We start from the raw sequence: 18,446 nt of genomic DNA, 5'->3' as shown, positions 1-18,446 counted from the left end.
TTGCACACGCTGCAAGGGGAACTGGCCCTTCCCGATGGCACGCCAGACCTCCCACCCCTCCCACCCCTCCCACCGCCTGCTATTTGCCCTCTCAGCGAAGAAAACAGGATGCAGGCCCTGGAGCCGGGGTCCCAAAAGCAAGGGGGCGAAACCACAGGGGTTGGGAAGGAACGCCAGACAGCCCGCCCATTCGAGTCCTAACTATCGGGGCGCGGCGTCGCCGGCGAGCCGGCCCCGCCCCTGGGCGCGCGCCCGCGTACCTATCCGCTCTGGCCCGCCCCCTCCCCTCCCATCCAACCAAGAGCTACTTCCTGCCGCACTCCCAGCCAATCGCCACACTCCACGAAGAATAGCCCTAGGGGGCGTCTGGGAAGGTGATTAGAATGATGGCCAGATTGGCCAATCGCGTCTCGGAGCTGGCGCGGGGGGGCGGGACTTGGCTCTGGCCCTAGCTACTCAGGAGCGAGGGGCGGGCGCTGGGCTGGGCTTCGTGCGGCCGTGCTCGCTCGCTCGCGCGGTCGCAGCGGTAGCCTAGGCCTTTTGGTTCTGTGGCACGTGACGGTCGGGCCTCCTCTGCTGCTGTCTCCACTGCAGCGCGGGGCCTGGTGTGCGGGCGGGAGGAGCGCGGGCGCCGCCGGCGGTCCCTGGGAGGCTCGAGGTGAGACCGGAGGCCTGCGTGTGTCTTCGGGCCTGTGAGGACCCCAGGGGTCCGGGCGCGTAGCGTTTCGGCCGAGGTGCCGGGCGGGGCCGGGGGGTCGGGCTGGGTTTCGAGGGCTCAGGCCCCGGCCCGCGCGCGGGTCAGGAGGGGGAAGGCCCGAATCTCGGCCGCCTCGGTGGGAGAGCCCAGCCCAGGTCGCGCCGTTGGGGTCGGGAGGCGTGGCAGGTGCTCTAGATCCTCCCTTGACCTCAGCTAATTTCTGCCCGTGGCTTTGCTTCTAGAGCTTTCTTAGGCCTTTTGCTAGCTGCTTGGGAGGCCAAGAGGTGGGCTGGAGGAACCGGGTCAAGGTCTGGAGTGGAGTCGGGCCTAGTCGCTACCTCTGGTGGTGGGGATGGGCGAGAGCAGACCCGGGAATGTTTAGGATTGGCGCTACAGGTTCGGTATTTGAATACAGAACCGCAAAGCGAAGGCGGAAACCTATCACCCTGAAGAGTATGGAGAATGTGCTAGAATGCAGTAATTGAGAAACTTCAGTCTTAATATTTTCTCCTATTCGGAGGTGGGGAGTAATCCAGCCGGAATTTCACCAGACATTAAAAGTAGGAAAGCACTCAAACGCTTACTGGGGGCCGGCCGTTTTACAGCGGAGGGGCAGGAACTGGCCCAGGGCTATGAAATGACTGGTCCAAGGTCATGCGGTTCATTTTAGGATCACGTTCGGATTGTAGTTGAGGGCTAGGCAGTTTTGGTATTCAGGTTAAGTTTTGGTTAAGGTTAAGGCCCTGGTTCAAGGCCTTCATCGGCCTTTTGTTGCTGTGTAAACTTGGGCAATTGACTTTTTTACCCCAGTTCTCCCCAAATAATGGGTATAATAATACCTGGTGGAGTTGTTAGAATTAAATTGTGTATACATTACGAGAGTGAAGATTGCAATAAATTATAGTCTGAATGCTGTTGGTCCACTACACTGACTGACGTCCTACTCTTTTAAGGGTTAAGTCCTGTTTCCCAGGACTGCTGGGCATGACACCAGTGTATGCTGGTTGAGGGAAGTTAAACTGAGCTGAATATTAAAAGGTTGGGAGGACAAAGGTGAACCACAGCTAAGTCCCTCTATGTCTGATTTAGGAAGTGGAACGTTTTGCTTGAGTTTTTTGTTTTTCCTTAAAAGGAAGATTGTATTGATCTTTAAAATCATTCTGTATCTTAGTCTTTTTTTCCAGCCGTGTTTGAGGATCATGAATAGAATCACTGCCGTGTTGTACATTGGCTATAATTACTTAGAGCAGAGGTAAAGAACTGTGTGGGAGTCCTCTTCTCCTGTGCACTCACTCTCCAGGGTACAGGAGAAAACAAGCCAGGTAACTGGACCATGCGCAGTCCAGGGTGAACTGTGTATTGGAGTGAATGTGGCCTACAACAAACAGATTTTATGAGCTCTCTGAAAGTGGGTGTCAGCATCTCTCCACACCATGCTATCTTAATTCAGCAGTTTCAACTAGCACATTATCTTGCAAGGACCATGAGGGGTAAACTTCCACAGAAGTAACGTTTTCACCTAAGTCGTTGCTGCAGTTTTGGCAATCAGGCTATTGCATCCTTTTAGTTACACAGTTCACTTTGCCCTGCAAAGAGCTTAAGGTGATGAAGTGACAGTTGGTATGCGTCAGTACAGGCTCAAGAGACTTGAGTTTCAGTCTGAGCATGGGTAACTAGCTTATGAACCACGTTGGTTTCCACATCTTTAAGATGGAAATGAGAAGTCTCCTGTATACTTTACCTAGGGGGCTATTGGAAGGGACTTATAGGATGGTGAGCTACTTTGAATAGTGTAATTAACTGTACAAATAGAATTGGCAGCTCATAACAACAACTAGGAAATAGAAGTGCGTTAACATTGTTGTAACCTATATAGTTTACTGTAGAATTTTGTCAGAAAAGTGTTGGTTGAATGCTTTGTTAACTGCAACGTTGTGTTTCTTTTTTTAATCCTCACCCAAGGGTATGTTTATTGATTTTAGAGAAGGGAAATATGGTTGCCTCTCGTACACACCCCACCTGGGAACCGAACCCACAATCTAGGTATGTGCCCTGACTGTGAATCAACCTTTCGGTGTACAGAACACACTCCAATCAACTGAGCCACACTGGCCAGGGCGCAACATTTGTACTTTAAAATTAAGCTTAACTGAGCTGTGAAATTATTTGGAGATTTAAAAAAAAAAGAATTTAGACAATTCTCAGCAATATATTTTGAGTATTCATAATATAAGCCTAGGTTTATAGCAAAAAAGTGTGCTATGAAAAAATTGATTCTAATGTTTCAGTCAATGAAAAACAAAATTCAGAACTGTAAAGACAATATGGATCTGCTTTTATTTTATTTTTATTTTTTTAAATATATTCTTTTTTAAAAAAAAATATATTTTATTGATTTTCTACAAAGAGGAAGAGAGAGGGATAGAGAGCCAGAAACATTGATGGTAGAGAAACATCGATCAGCTGCTTCCTGCACAACCCCCACTGGGGATGTGCCCGCAACCAAGGCACATGCCCTTGACCGGAACCTAACCCGGGACCCCTCAGTCCGCAGGCCGACTCTCTATCCACTGAGCCAAACCCGGCTTCGGCTAAATATATTCTTAATTGATTTCAGAGAGGAAGGGAGAGGGAGAGAGAGAGAAAAATCAATAATGAGAGAGAATAGCTGCCTCCTGCACGCCCACCACTGGGGATGGAGCCCACAACCCTGGCATGTGCCCTTGACTGGAATCGAACCTGGGACCCCTCAGTCTGCAGGCCAACGCTCTATCCATTGAGCAAAACCAGCCAGGGCTGGATCTACTTTTAAATGAATGAGCATTTACAATAAAGTCCATTTTGAATTTTATATACTTTTCCACCTTAAATGCTTTTGTTTTTTTTACTAGATATACATGTAGTAAAATCAGAAAATACAAAAAGTAATAGTAAAAGAAAAATGGTTTATGTGCGACTGCTTCCTTTCCAATCTGAGACTTCTTATTTGCTTTAAAACTCAGGAATTTTAGAACCACTAAAGCTTGAATGGCAGCACTGGGCAACAACTAGTAACAGAATTCCCTGCTGATGTTGAGCACATACTCCAAGCCAGATACTGTCATAAGCACTTTACAAGCGTTTTGTTTATACAACAATCCTAAGTAGATCATGTGGTTATTCTCAATGTAGAGATGAAACTGAGGCCCTGAGGTGAGTAATTCACCCAATATTTCAAGTTATTAGATCGCTGATGAATGAGTATGACTTCTGAGTTTCTGCTCATAAACACTACTATAGACTGAGTGGCCAGATTATTATGATCTGTGAACGCATAATAATCTGGCCACTCAGTGTGAATATATATATTAGAGGCCCTGTGCATGAGTTCGTGCATGGGTGGGGTCCGGCCAGCCTGGCCAGGGGGAGGGGACATGAGCAGTTGGCCGGCCTGCCTGCTGGTCGAACTCCTGGTGGAGGGGACAATTTGCATATTAGCCTTTTATTATATAGGTTACAGTTTACATATACACTGAGTGGCCAGATTATTATGCGTTCAGAGATCATAATTGGCCACTCAGTGTATATGTAAACTGTAACCTTGGACAAGTTTGTTTAACTTCTTTTAGACTTAAATTCCTTCTGTGTCAAATGGGAATAATAGAACATCTTGGGGTTCTTGTGATAAATAAGTTCAACAACCTAACATAACTTTACCCAATAAGATTTAAAATTTAAACAGATAAATGGATAGCCAACATGAAAGACTGCCGCAGCTTTTATTACACAGTACCTTTTTAAAAATCACCTTTTTAAAACAACCAAGAACATTAGCTAGGTAATTTCTTCTGTTCCTCTTATTAATTTCTCATGGATTAAAGAAATTAGAATTGGAGTTTGCTATCTACTTTTAAGAGATTAGGTCCCACAAAGAAAAGCCTGGAACCAAATGGCTTCACTGGTGAATTCTACTAAATACTTACAGAAGAATTAAACACCAATCCTTCAAAAGCTCTTCCAAACAAATAGAAGAGGAGAGAACACTTCCCAGTTCATTCTATGAAGCCCTGATACCAAAGCCAGAAAAAGAGTATATAAGAAAAGAAAACCATAGACCAATATCTTTTATGCAGAAATACTTAATGCTAGCAAACAGAAAATAGCAATATATAAAAAGGATTTATTCACCATGACCAACTGGGGTTTTTCCTATGAATGCAAAGTTGGTTCAACATACAATAATTAATGTGATATCCCACTTTAAAGAAGGATAAAAACCACATGATCATCTCAATAGACACAGAATTTAACAAAATGCAAAACCCTTTCATTATAGAAACACTCAACAACCAGGAATAGAAAGGAACTTTCTCAATCTGATTAAGAGACAAAGAAATAATCCTTTCCCTGGGATTTCTGATCCTCTTGTAATTTCTCATGGATTAAAGGAATGAAAGTTGAAATTTCCTAATTTATTTTGAGAAACAAAAGTTCCACAAAGCAAATGGCTTTACTTGTGATTCTACCAAATACTTAGAGAAGGAAATACCAATCCTTCACAAATTCTTTCCAAAAACAGAAGAGGGGAGAACACTTCCCCATTCTATGAGGCAAAGTATTGATACCAAAGGCAGACAAAGACTTTACAAGAAAAGAAAGTCATAGACCAACATCTCTTATGAAAATAGTTATGAAAGGCCCTAACCAGTTTGGCTCAGTGAATAGAGCGTCGGCCTGCAGACTGAAAGGTCCCAGGTTCGATTCCAGTCAATGGCATGTACCTTGGTTTCGCGCACATCCCCAGTAGGGGGTGTGCAGGAGGCAGCTGATAATGGTTCTCTCTCATCGATGTTTCTAACTCTGTCCCTCTCCCTTCCTCTCTGTAAAAAAATCAATAAAAAATATATTTTTTAAAAAGAATAGGTATGAAAGTAGACTTAACTTGAAAAGATAAACTATAAAAATTTAAACATAATTTGAGTCTCCATTTGTTTTAAAGATCTTTCTTTGATATAATTCTCTTATTTTTAATAGGTCCCTTCAATAAGGATAAAGTTTCTGCGTTTGGAAGGTGGCAAATTCAATATTTCTTTGGTGTTTGCCCATTCCTAAAATTGATCTAAGTTGCCTGAATTTGCTAAAATTTGATGCAGGGTGTGTTTGTTTCTGTTAAATAGAATATTTTGTGTTCAAAGTCTTATGTATGCCATTAAATGTGTATAGTAAAATAATAGGGACTTTTTAGAATGTATGCTGAGAACAGAATTATCATTAACCAAAAATAAATTAAATTTCAGAGAATTCATAAAGAAAAGTAATTGGTGATAGCAGAGAAAAAATATCATAGATAAACATGGAGACTTCCATATCCAAATGTTAAAATTGTATATGCATCATTGCAAGGTAGAGTTAAAGAAGAAATATACTAGGAGGGAAGTAAGTTTTTCTTGTTATGTAAAATCATTCAGCTTTGTTGAAATACTTTGGAGGAGTAGGCAGGCATATTAGACCTTTTGGTCCAGTGTAAGAATAGAAAATGTATTCACTGTGGTTATACTTTGTATATCAAAGGACAAACCATTTGGGTATACCTATAAAGTATTGGACTCTGATGAACTTTGCATTATCTTTTTTATATTTTCACAGCAAGCCTTTGAGTTAGGCATTTATAATGTAGGGACAGAAGACTCCTAGAAGTTCAGTGAGCTGAGCAAGGCTAGAAAGGAGCGAGAGAGTCTTAAAATCCAGGTTTCTCTGATGGGTACAGGTTATACCACATACACTGTACTGCCATGTATATGAAGAATTAATTTTCTGAATCATAATTTTTAACCTTTTGCACTCGGATGTCGAGTGTGACTCGACACGGTTAGCATTAGAATAAAGGAATCGAGAAAAAAGCAAGCGAGTGCAAAGGGTTAAAATAGGAAACTTCCATCTCTTGAATTTAAGGTAAATTCACTCTTTTAAGAGTTAAGAGCAGATTGAAATAATAAACGTGAGTAGAGTAGATGCTCTTGAAGAATCTTCCTAACCCTGAGATTTTGAGAGTTGGGCTTTTTGCTTGGTCCTTGGGAAATTGGGAAGCAAGTCAGAAAGCATCCATCCTATCTAATAATCCTATCTAATAAAGAGGGAATATGCTAATTGACCATCACTCCATCACAAAGATGGCTGTACCCACAGCTGAGGCAAAGTTCCCATAAGGAGCCTTAACGAGCAATCAGCAGGAACCTGAGGCTACGTCCTCCCCCGCCGCCGTGGGGCTTGACAGGGGACCTCAAGGTGCACTTCCCGTCCTGGTGCTGGGCTAGGGGACCTCAGGCTGCTACCCCCACCCCAGCGCCAGGCTGGGGGACCTCAGGCCGCGCCCCCCACCAGGTGGGGCTTGACAGGGGACTTCAGGCCACGCCCCCCGCCTCATCACCGGGCCAGGGGACCTGAGGCTGTGCCCCCAACCCAGCGAGGCTTGATGGGGGACCTCAAGGTGCACCCCCAGTGCTGGGTCGGGGGAATTCAGGCCGTACCCCCGCCCAGCAGGGCTTGACGGGGGACCTGAGGCTGCGCGCCCCCCGCCCCCCCACCTCCAACCCCCCCCCCCCCGCCTGGCAGGGCTTGATAGGGGAATCTCAGGCTGTGTCCCCCACTTGGTGGGGCTTGACGGAGGACCTCAAGGCATGCCCCAGTCTGGGCTGGGGGACCTCAGGCCACGCCCCCCATCCTGGCACCAGGCCAGGGCACCTGAGGCTATGCCCCCTGCCCAGCAGGGCTTGACAAGGGTGGGACTGGCCGGGTCTGGATCTAGCCCAATGCGGGGGTGGGGGGGGGGTGCGGCTGGGTCTGGTCTCACGCGATTTTGAGGTGCATGTGGGTGGGTGGGAACTTGACTCTGGGCCCCGTGGTGAGCCCCAGGCTCTGACAGGAGGAAGGTTTTCATATACATTTTACTAATTTTCTTTCATGTCTGACACTTCTATTATAGAGAAAGGGCAAATAGCAATATTAAATTATTTCCTCTAATTAATCCCCTTTTAATGTGCATGAATTTCGTGCACCGGGTTACTAGTTACTAATAAAAGGGTAATATGCAAATTGCTAGGGACACCCTCACAGTAACGACCTAACAGCAGGCTGCGTGGGGCGAAAAGGCTGGCTGGAGGGTTAGTGAGGGACGACCAAACGACTGAACAGCAGGCTGCGTGGGATGACCAGGCCAGCAGGAGGGGGCGGCATTTAGGGGCGATCAGGCAGGCAGGCAAGTAGTTAGGAGCCAGTGGTCCCAGATTGTGAGTCGGACAACCCCCAAGGGGTCCTGGATTGGAGAGGGTGCAGGCTGGGCTGAGGGGGGACCCCCCACCCTCAGGCACAAATTTTGTGCACCGGGCCTCGAGTCTATATAATAAAAGGCTAATATGCAAATCGACTGAACAGTGGAACGACCGGTTGCTGTAACATGCATTGACCACCAGGGGGCAGCCGCTCAGCGCAGGAGCTGACCCCTGGTGGTCAATACACTCCCACAGGGGGAGCGCGGTGGTGAAAGCCTCTCCCACCTCCGTGGCAGCGCTAAGGGTCATCTGACAGCTTAGGCCCGCTCCTCGCCTCACTGGGAGTGGGCCTAAACCGTCAGTCAGACATCCCCTGAGGGCTCCTGGACTGCGAGAGGGCGTAGGCCTGGCTGAGGCCTCCCTGCCCCCTCCCCTCCGGGAGCACAGGAATTTCGTGTACTGGGCCTCTAGTTTATATAATAAATGTATATTATAAATGTGTGTATATTTGGCTCCTGTTTTCTTGTTTTTGTGTATATTTGTCCATGTGATCCCAGAGGGCAGGGAGTCTCTGATTTGAATATAGGTAGATAATTATATTTGATTACTAAAAACAAAGCTGTAAGTAACTGAAAGAAAAGGAGAAAGATTTTACCTCATCAAGTTCAAATTTATAATCCAATTTACATTTCTGAGTCTGTCTTTGTGGCTTTGTGTTTTAGAGGACCAGGTCAATTTAAAGCTGGTTGTTGGACAATTTGATCAAGTTTAAAGAACCATCTTCAATGATCCAATAATACTTTTTTTTTAAGCTGTTAATTTGGAAATAATTACAGACCTGCAAGAAGTTGGAAGAATAGTATATATAGAAGTCCCTGTAATCATCACCCAGCTTCCCCCCAATGTAGCATCATAAACTATGGTAGAGTAGCAAAAGTAGGAACTTGACATTGGTGCAATCTACAGAACTTACTTAGATTTTACCAGATATTACATGCCCTTGTTTGTACATAGTTCTGTGCAGTTTTATCTGTGTCAGTTATTCATTTTGAAATTTTTACTTTTTTGGCATTTTTTAATAGAAGGAAATTACTAGCAAGAGTCTTACATAGTACTGCCATAACTGCATATTTTTTGCAGGTTAGATTGATAAAAGATAGGTTATAATGTTGGTTTATTTTTATATTAACCAACAAAAAAACCCCACCTTGATTTCTAGAACTAATAATACAGTATATTCATAAAATCTGAAAACATTGGCAAATATACAGTGCCATCACAGTCACCTTTTATATAAAAAAGTTTATTTTAAAAATATATTTTTAGCCCTAGCCAGTTTGGCTCAGAGGATAGAGAATCGGCCTGCAGACTGAAGGGTTCCCGGTTCGATTCCAGTCAAGGGCACATGCCCGGGTTCTGGGCTTGATTCCCAGTGGGGGGCGTGCAGGAGGCAGCCAATCAATGATTCTCTCTCATCGCTGATGTTTCTATCTCTCCCTCTCCCTACATCAGCGATGAGAGAGAATCATTGATTGGCTGCCTCCTGCATGCCCCACACTGGGCATGTGCCTTTGACTAGAATCGAACCTGACGCTTCAGTCCGCAGGCCGACGCTCTATCCACTGAGCCAAACTGGCTAGGGCTATATAAAAAAGTTTTGTTTCCAGACTTTATACACTATGTAGATTGAGCTCCTGAAAGTTAGAGACCAAATTTTAAGGAAATGATTGATACCTAGTTGGCACTCATGACATTGAACTGTCAGCAAACATTCATTTAGTGCAGTGATGGGCAACCTTTTGAGCTTGGTGTGTCAAACTTCGCCTAAAAACTGAGCATAACTCGGGTAGTGTATCACTTTGAGGAAAAAACATTATTTCGCAAATGTTTCATCATCAGGAGCAGCAAATGTTTCATCCTCGGCATGCGGCCACCTCAGCGGCCGCGTGTCATCAGGAATGGCTACGCGTGTCAGTGCTGACACGTGTGTCATAGGTTCGCCATCACTGATTTAGTGTCTAAAGCATTCCAGGCTCTCTGATGAGGCATCAGATGCATTTTCTTCTTTACTCCTTTGTGTTTTTTTAAAATATGTTATTGATTTTAGAGAGAGGAAAGGAGACGGGGAGAGAGAGAGAAACATTAATCATCTGCCTTCTGCATGCACCCTTCTGGAGATTCAGCCTGAAACATGGTCGTTTGCCCTTACCAGTAATTGAACCTGGGACCTCTTTGTGCATGGGATGATGCTCAACCAACTGAGCCACACTAGCTGGGCTCTCCTTTTACTCTTTTGTAACAAAGAATTCTCACAGTTCAAACTTGTGACTAAACAGAAAATAGTCTTGAATTCTGCCATCCAGCTTTTATCAAAAGCCCAGTTGAGCCTGGTATATTTCCTATTAAAGGTATACACTGAGTTGCCAGATTATTATGATCTCTGAACGCATAATAATCTGGTCACTCATTGTATATCCTATATAATAAAAGGCTAATATGCAAATTGTCTCCTCGACCAGGAGTTTGACCAGTAGGCAGGCCAGCCAACTGCCCATGTCCCCTCCCCCGGGCCAGGCTGGCCGGACCCCACCCATGCACGAATTCATGCACCGGGCCACTAACATGTATATACTGAGTGGCCAGATTATTATGCGTTCAGAGATCATAATAATCTGGCCACTCAGTGTATTTCCTATTGATATTTTTAGAAACAGTGGGTGACAACAGAGAAGGATGCACTCTGCTTATGATTCTGTAAATGTAAAGATAAATGAAGACTTAAAAAGGGACAAACTTATGAAATCCTCTTAAACGTATTTAGAACAATTTAAAATGTATAGGAAAATTATAAAGATAGTACAGAGGATTCCCATATAATCCAGACCCAGTTTCCCCTATTATTAACAACTTAGTATAGTACATTTATTACAATTAATGAACCAATATTGATACATAATTATTAACTAAAGTCCATGTTTAATACAGGTCCCTCCCCCCCTTAATATTTCCCCCACTGTCCTTTTTCTGTCCAAGGATCCACACTACATTTAATCATCATGTCTCCTTAGGCTCCTCCTGGCTGCAACAGTTTTTAGGCTTTGTTTTTGATAACTGACATTTTTGAGGGCTGGTCAGGTTATTTTGTAGAATGTCCCTCTACTGGGACTTGCTTGATGTTTTTCTTATGATTAGACTGGGGATATGGATTTTTAGGAGGAAGACCACAGAGGTTAAAGGTACTGTTTTCATCACATTGTATCAAGGGCACATACTATCAACATGACCTATCACACTGGATGTTGACCTTGATCACCTGGCTGAGGTGTGTTTGCCAGGTTTCTCCACTGTCAATTTTATCTGTTTCTTTCCCCCCACCCTCTTTTTTTTATACTGTCTGGCTTGTTTGTAAGGAGGTCACTGTGTGCGGCCCACACTTAAAGGATAGGATAGTGATGCTTCTTGAGGGTAGAGTATCTACATAAATTACTTGGAATATTTCTGCATGGGAAGTTTGTCTCCCATTTATTTATTCTGTCATCTATTTTTAGCAGTATAGATTCATGGGCATTTTTTTATACTTTGGGGCATAATCTAATGCCACTTATTTTGTTGCTTCTACTGTTCCAGCTTTGGCCTTTGGGAGATCTTTCTTGTATTCCTTTCACACAACTCCATCATTGTGGGGTTTTTTGTTTTACCTTTTTTGAACACTTCTTTCCTTTCTGGCACTACAGAATGCTCCAGGCTCGTCTTGTGTATTTTCTGCTTTAATATTAGAATCAGTCATTTCTTCAAGGAGCCATTTCCTTTCATTGGAGATGATACTAGAAATCAAGATTTGGTACTAGGTGTATTTATTCTGCTGGGGTGTAGTTTCTTCTAGTCCCTCTTAGCTGACAGAACAAGAAAATATATGTGTATAGATTAAGTGGTGTATGTGCACATATTTAAATGTTCCTATATGTAACCTCTGTATATTAATCTAAACATAAGATTGTGCTGATGGCTCCAACTCCTGCCCATTACCACGTAGATTATTCTGGCCTCTTTCCCTTGTTTATCTGTAAATTCCCATACCCAACATTATAGTGCCTCCCATCATCCACCATTCCTTTACTTCATTGTTCAATTTCAATATACATGTGTAGTAGCATCCGGATTGTTCATCTGCACACCTGTGAGAAACAATTTACCAACTAAGAAAAGTGCTTTTGTACAGTCTAGTTTTACAGACTGCACCCCTTCCAAAGTGTCTTTGCTCAATTTCTTTTCCCTCACCTTCTTGAATGAAGTTTTTTCATTTATAATACATTAGATTGTATTACATCCTGCATGCTATCCTTGGGTCATTTGACCTAGATGATTTGTAAAATTTTTCATACGTTAAGATTTGCTCTTTGTGCTGTAAAGTTTTAATGGGTTTTGACCAATGCATAGTGCCATACATCCATAATTATATATAGCATACAGAATAGTTTCACTATGCTTACCTATTCAACTTATGACTTGATAGTTCATTTCTTTTAATTGCTGAACAATAGTCTATTTGTGGGTGTTCTAGTTTATTGACCTATTGAAGAACATTTGGGTTTCTAAAGTTTTGGGTATGGATAAAGACGCTAAGAATATTTGCACGCAGGTTTTTGTGCAGTTGTAAGCTTTCAGATCAGTTGGTTAAGTGCCTAGGAGCACAGTTGCCAAATCATATGATATACATTATAAACATGAATTACCTAACTATCTTCCAAAGTGTCTGTACTATTTTGCATTTTCACCAGCAATGAAATGAGAGTTTGTCTTGCTTCACATCCTTGCCAGGTTTTTGTTTTTTGTTTGTTTGTTTGTTTTTGTTTTTTAGCCATTCTAACAGGTGCATGGTGGTATATTGTTTTAATTTGTAATTATGTTATGGCAAGTGATACTGAGCATCTTTTTTCCATGCTCATTTGCCATTTGAATATCTTCTTTGATGAGGTATCTGTTTACATCTTTTGCCTGTTTTTTATATATTTACTAGAGGCCTGGTGTACAAATTCATGCACCAGTGGGGTCCCTCGGCCTGACCTGCGGGATCGGACCAAAACCAGCTCTCTAACATCCCCTGAGGGGTCCCAGATTGTGAGAGGGTGCAGGCCAGGCTGAGAGACCCCACCGGTGCATGATCGGGCCGGGGAGGGATGCCGGAGGGCTCTGGGCGTGTCCAGCTCGTCTTGCCCAGTCCTGATCAGCTGGACTCCAGCAGCAGGCTAACCTACCCGTTGGAGGGTCTGCCCCCTGGTGTTCAGTGCACGTCATAGTGAGCGGTTGAGTGGCCTTAGCGTATCATTAGCATATTATACTTTGATTGGTTGAAGGAACGACTGGACACTTAGCATATTAGGCTTTAATTACATAGGATTTTTTATTTTTAAACCTAATGAGTTATTTATTTTTTAATATGTTCTTTTATATGTTTTTATTGATTTTTAGAGAGAGAGGAAGGGAGAGGGATAGAGATAGAAACAGATCAGAAAAGAACATCATTAATCAGATGCCTCCTGCACGCCCCCTACTGGAGATCAAGCCCATAACCGTGCATGTGTCCTGACCATGACCTCCTGGTTCATGGGTCAGAGCTCAACCACTGAACCACACCATCCAGGCTTACCCATTTTTTAATTGAGTGGTTTGTTTCTTATTGTTGAATTTGAGTTCTTTGTGTATTTTGAAACCAGTCTGTTGTCAGATATGTATTTTGCAAATGTTTTCTTGGTCTGATTTGTCTTTCAATTTGATGTGCCTTTTACAGAGTTGAGGTTTTTAATTTTAATAGTCTAACTTTTTTCTTTCATGTATCTTGCTTTTGATGTTGTATTAAAAGCTCATTGTCAAGCCCAAGATCAACTAAATTTTGTGTTTTCTTCTAATAAGCATAATAATGCAGTATCCTTTTTACGTACCTGCTCTATACGTACTATCTTTTAAAAGGACTCTACACTGAGTGGCCAGATTATTATGATCTCTGAATGCATAATAATCTGGCCACTCAGTGTATATCCTATATAATAAAAGGCTAATATGCAAATTGTCCCCTCGACCAGGAGTTTTACCAGCAGGCAGGCCGGCCAACTGCCCATGTCCCCTCCCCCTGGCCAGGCTGGCCGGACCCCACCCATGCACGAATTCATGCACTGGGCCTCTAATAAATACACACACATACACTGAGTGGCCAGATTATTATGCGTTCACAGATCATAATAATCTGGCGACTCAGTGTATTTGATATAGGAGGACTAAAATGAGGGGATATTTTGTTTCTTGGTAATGTTGAATTTTCAGTAACAATGCAGAGAATTAGATCATTTTTTAAAAAAATATATATTTTTTATTGATTTCAGAGAGGAAAGGAGAGAGAGAGAGAAACATCAATGATGAGAGAGAATTATTGATCGCCTGCCTCCTGCATGGCCCCACTGCGGATCAAGCTCGCAACCCGGGCATGTGACCTGGTGGTTCATAGGTCAATGCTCAACCACTGAGCCACACCGAACAGGCTAGTTCATGTTAAAATATAGTCTTCAATTGTAAATGTGGACAGGTTTCTAATAACACTTGTAACATTTAAGATGGCTTAATAGTAGCTCTTGCAACTAGACCTATTTACTGCACTATTTTCTTGGGAGTATTGGAAAATTCCAATTGTTAAAACGGCATATATAGCCCAGCTGCTGTTGCTCAGTGATTGAACATTGACCCATGAACCAAGAGGTCATGGTTTGATTTCTGGTCAGGGCACATGCCTGAGTTTCGAGTTCGATCCCCAGTAGGAGGCTTGCAGGAGGCGGCCGATCAATGTTTCTCTGATCCATGTTTCTGTCTCTCAATCCCTCTCCCTTCTTTCTCTAAAGTCAATAAAAACATATTTTAAAAGCCAAAGAACCAGCATATGTAAAGCCAGTAGTGGCTAAGGCTTACAAGTGCACATCTATGAGAACCAATTTGTCTTGGTTTGGCAATGGTTCCTCAAAGTTTAAATCACCCTCTGAATAATGTGAAAGTAACAGATGCGTACGTGCACACTGAGAAGTGCATTTCCTGAAGTTTGCTGGAGACTTCCTATGTTGTTCCTGACAGGTCTGGTAGCCTCCGCCACCTGAAAACTGTTTTCCTTTCAAATGAGGCCATTCTGACTCCTCCCCAACGTAGATGTCTTTCCCCCAGGTTCCTTGGTCCATCCACCCGGGCTAGGTTTTGTGCAGTTGCATCCTCCCTCACTAAACCCTACCTGAACCCCCTATTCCAGATCACTGTGGTTAGTGCTCTTCCTGACTAGTCTTCTTGTCCTTTGTCTTTGTCACACCTCCTGAGTATTCAGCTACATGAAGACATTCAGTGTAATATAATAGTAATACAGGATTTGGAGTCTTTGACTCTCAGGTATTAGTTGTGATAATGAGTAGATTATTATAATTTTACTAAGTTCCTAGTATGTAAAGTAAAATGAGAGTAATACCTCATGAGAGGCTTACATATGTGAAAGTGTTTGTAAACTGGAAAGCAAAGCACAAATGGGCTATTCATGAATCCTAAGCAGCAGTACTCAAAGTGTGGCTCCTGAGCCAGCAGCCTCAGCATCCATGCCTGGAACTTGTTAGGAAGGTGAAAGTCAGGCCTGGGGCCCGGCCCAAATCTACCTAGGGTGAGGCCCAATAGACTCTTTCCCCATTTGTGAAGCATACCTTACAACATTATACTGAAAAACCTAAGGACAATTGTATTGGTCTGCTCATTCTGCCATAACGTAACAATAGAGTTAAACACCAGAGATTGCACAGCCAGTGTGGCTCAGTGGTTGAGTGTCAACCTATGAACCAGGAGGTCACAGTTCGATCCCTGGTCAGGGCACATGCCCCACTTGTGGGCTCGATCTCCAGTGTGGGGCATGCAGGAGGCAGCCTATCAATGATTTTTTTCTTCCTTTCTCTCTGAAATCAACAATACATACATATATATATATATGTTTCTTAAAAAACTAGAGATTTATTTTCTCACAGTTTTGGAGGCTGGAAGTCCAAGATCAAGGTGTCGGCAGGGTCATTTTCTGGTGAGGACTTTGTCCTTGATTAGCAGAGAGCTACCATCTCACTGTGTCCTCACGTGGACTTTGTTCATAAGCACTCCTCTTATGTGGACACCAGTTCTCCTGGATTAGGGTCCCACCTTTATGATCTCTTTTAATTACTTTCTTGAAGGTCCTGCCTCCAAATATAGTCACATTGGGAGTTAGGGCTTCAATATGTTAATTTTAGGAAAATATAATTCAGTCCATAGTAACAATATATCAACAAACTAAAAATTATTGTGAGAAAAATCAGTCCTCCCTTTATTAAAGGTAAATAGCCTACTAGACCATCTCCCTGACTAGCTTTTTCTTTAAGTAACAGTGTTCCAGCTTCATTACATTGTCCTAATTAATCCATCAGTTTTGTGTTTTATTTAGTTACTACTGTTATTACCACATTTCGTTTTACTTTTTAAAAGTTGTAACTATATATTATTTTAGCTAATTTAGTTTGTTTTGTTTTTTAATCCTCCCATGAGGATATTTTTTCTATTGATTTTTTTTTTTTTTTTTTTTAGAGAGAGAGAGAGGAGGAAGGGAGAAAGGAGGGAGGGAGAGAAAAATTGACATTAGAAAGACACATCGACATGAGAAAGACACGTGCCCTTGACTGGGAATCAAACCTGAGACCCTTCTGTCTGGGGGCCGACACTAATCACTGTGCAAACCGGCCAGGGCTGGGCTAATTTTGTTTTGTAGTTTATCCCTGGAAATCCAACCACTGTATTTTTAAAATATATATTTTTATTTATTTCAGAGAGGAAGGGAGAGGGAGAGATAGAAACATCAATGATGAGAGATAATAATTGATCGCTGCCTCTTGCATGATCTGTTCTTCAATGGGGTTCGAGCCTGCAACCTGGACATGTGCCCTGACTGGGAATCAAACCATGACCTCCTGGTTTGTAGGTTGATGCTCAACCACAGAACCATGCCAGTCAGGCCCAACCACTGTTTTTTGAAAACAACTACTTTTTTTCAAGCCTCACCGAACATATGTTTTATTGATTTTTTTGAGAGAGACATGGATGTGAGAAAGCAACATCAGTTGGGGTCAAACCTGCAACCTTTTGATGTATGGGTCAATGCTCAACCTACTGAGCCACCCGGCCAGGGCTCTAATCACCATTTATAGCATTGTTTCTAGGAGAGTGAACCTGGGAGTTGTATAGAGTTAATTTAGATAAAGTGTTGAATCCATCTGTGTGGTTTTAGAGAACCCTTGTAGGTGTAAATAAAGCCATATTGCTATGCCATGTGTACTATTTTGACAGCAGAGATTACAGGTCTTTCCAGTGAATAAGAGATTATTAGTATTTTTTTAAGTATATAAGAAACCATAGCAGAATGTTGACATTGAAAGTTTCTTCTAAAAACTGTTACCAGTCCTAGGAAAGGTTATGGATGACTTTATTGAGCACTTTTATTTTCTGTACTGCCTAAATGCTAAGTGTTTAGGAATCCAGTGAACTGTACCTTTTTCATTTTGTGAACACAGTCCCAAGATCCATTAAATAAAAAAAATGCCACCAAATGATATATGAAAGTCTAGTTCAGTTTACTCACTTCAAAGGGTTACTTTATAGGAATTTGGCATTAAATTTAGCACTAGAATAATTTGATTTACATTTTTTTCTAGATGGTTAAATGACAGTCATGGTTGTGAATTGGGATCATTGAAGTTTATGAAGGAGCCCTTTACTTCAGTTCTTTCTTTGTTTTTGTTTGTTTTGGATTTTACCTGAGAAATAAAGGTCTCCATTGTAAACAGGAGACAAAAAAATTAAGCTCAGTTTTCTTTCTTTTTTAAAAAAGAATTGATTGATTGAATGATTGATTGATTGATTGATTGATTTGAGAGAGAGAGAGAGAGAGATTTGTTCATGCATTTATTGGTTGATTCTTGAACATGCCCTGACCAGTGGTCAAACCAAGTGTACAATTCAGTGACATTAGGTACAGTCACATTGTGCACCTATTACCTTCATCTATTTATAGAACTCTTTATCTTGCAGAATTGAAACTCTACTACATACTACCAAATCATTTTGTGCATCCATGTGGCTCAGTTTTTATGTCTTTGGATCTGTGGTCCTTGGAAAGAGGACCCACTGACAGTATAATACAATACACAAGGCAATTAAGTGTTTAGAAAATAATAGATAAAAGTAGCTGGAATTTGGTTTAATTTGTTTTCTTGAGTCTTCTTACACTAATTTAAAACTATATCTACACTTGATCTTTGAACAACAGCAGCAGTGTCTATATTAAGTATTTAATGTGAAGCTAGTTGGTTCCTCTGTTACCATTACATTGTAATGTTTTAATCAATACTGGTAAATTAATATACATAAGGTGCTTTTGTCATTTGTCAAGGTTTTTTTCAAATGAAAGAGGTTAA

At 42.3% G+C, this 18,446-nt stretch overlaps 1 protein-coding gene and 1 pseudogene across 2 annotated transcripts in view; both read left to right on the top strand.

Annotated features, from left to right (window-relative positions):
• The window catches only part of LOC307100408 (glyceraldehyde-3-phosphate dehydrogenase-like), a 1,087,365-nt pseudogene that overhangs the window by 34,427 nt on the left and 1,034,492 nt on the right, over positions 1-18,446 (top strand). The window lies entirely within an intron of this gene.
• The window catches only part of CANX (calnexin), a 38,204-nt gene continuing 20,258 nt past the window's right edge, over positions 501-18,446 (top strand). Inside the window, exon 1 of the mRNA XM_079772779.1 lies at positions 501-658. The gene's annotated coding sequence lies outside the window, so the exon portion shown is untranslated. The remainder of the gene's footprint in view (positions 659-18,446) is intronic.

This window comes from Cnephaeus nilssonii, assembly GCF_951640355.1.
Source record: "Cnephaeus nilssonii genome assembly, chromosome: 5".
NCBI classification, from domain to species: domain Eukaryota; kingdom Metazoa; phylum Chordata; class Mammalia; order Chiroptera; family Vespertilionidae; genus Cnephaeus; species Cnephaeus nilssonii.
The sequence above is the reverse complement of the archived record's forward strand: the minus strand, read 5'-3'. Positions and strand labels throughout refer to the sequence as shown.